Below are 1,541 nucleotides of genomic sequence, written 5' to 3'. Positions count from 1 at the left end.
GTGGGAGAGTGGGGAGACATTGGTAAGAATGGTAAGAAAAAAATGTGATCCTAAGGTAATTTGGGTTGAAAGGGACCTCAGGCAGTCTCTAGTCCAACCTCCTTACACTGGAGGAGGAAGGAGGGGACTAAAAAGCAAGAGGTTTAGTATCTTCCCATTTTCTCCTGAGATCCTCTTGGCTTCTCTCCTCCCATGTCCTCTTAACTCCTTGTCCTCATCTCTGGCTTTTTCAAAACTGAAAATGTGAGGAGAAAAAGGATGTCCTGGTGCAGCCTCTCAAGCACAAGATGATGGACAGGAGGGAAGAACCTCAGAAACCAGTGGCGGGAAGGTGGAGGGGAGGGGGGTGAACAAAACTGGTGGGGAAGGCAGAACTGATGGCATACAGAAACGTGCAGAATGGACATGGGGCAGAATGGGTAAGGGAACTGGAGGAAAGGCACAGACCACCTTAAATACCAGCATCACATAAGCTGCTGATACAGTGTCTGAGATAAGCAAGGGCAGGAGGAGTAGGACTGCATTTTTACAAGTCTAGTAAATGGGTTGAGAGGCTTCTGAAGGTGTTTAAAAGTTGTTTGGATTTGTTCTGGCTTTCATTTAGGTGACACTGTCCGACTCCAGAACTGGCATCTGCTGTCGAATGCCTTTCAGCCTCAACCCTGTAGTGTGGAAGAGAAATAGCACACATTTGTTTGAGTAATGTCTTCACGCCTTCCTCCTTACAGCAGCAGCAAATTCAGTTCACTAAGAATTATGATTAGTCCTTGCCGCAGTTTCTTTAGACTCCTTTCGCACATTATTGTAGTGTTGTATAAGAAATATTCTTCCACTCCTTGGGTAAAATGTTTGAAAGGCAGAATGAATAGCTAGTGCTCTGCTTTGAGTCCATGAGAGCACCTCCTCAAAAGACTGTAAAAAGAAGCTGTGAAAAGGAGATCAAAGTGGGGAGACTAATAAGTTCTTAGCAGATCTGTGCTCAGGGACTTTTGGGGTGCAGGCAATAAAGGGAGAATGAGCAAATCTAGAGTGATCACATTAGCTGTCTTCTTTCCTTGGAGCTCTTCTGCTTTGAATGTTCTTATCTTTGACTTACTTCCTTCAAGTTCATGCAGACTTTCGTTTTACTTTAGAAGTGCCGTTATTCCAGTTCTGCTGGAACTAATCAGATGTCATCTCTTGTTTATTCTGAGCAATGCTGAAAAATTCTTTCAGAGTCTTTTCTCTAATCCAAGCTTGAAAATTGTTGCAATTTCCAGAGAGCACGTTCTTTTTTTTTCCTTTGAAAATCATTTTCCCTCTCTCATCTTTTTAATGCAGCTCAATTTTTGACATTTTATTTTCAATTTTTTAATTCTAAAAGCTGCACACCATCGTCAATATGAATGCTGAAGTGGGAGTCAGAGCGTGGAAAATGCACAGGTTGCACACTAAAAGCAACTGGTTATGTCCTCATACTCTCAGCGACAAAGGTTGACCTGAGACAGAAAAAAAGTGTTTAAAGTCCAGAGGGCTTTCCAGTCAGACTGTAGGAACTTCAA

Source organism: Calonectris borealis, chromosome 4 (assembly GCF_964195595.1).
Source record: "Calonectris borealis chromosome 4, bCalBor7.hap1.2, whole genome shotgun sequence".
NCBI classification, from domain to species: domain Eukaryota; kingdom Metazoa; phylum Chordata; class Aves; order Procellariiformes; family Procellariidae; genus Calonectris; species Calonectris borealis.
The sequence above is the reverse complement of the archived record's forward strand: the minus strand, read 5'-3'. Positions refer to the sequence as shown.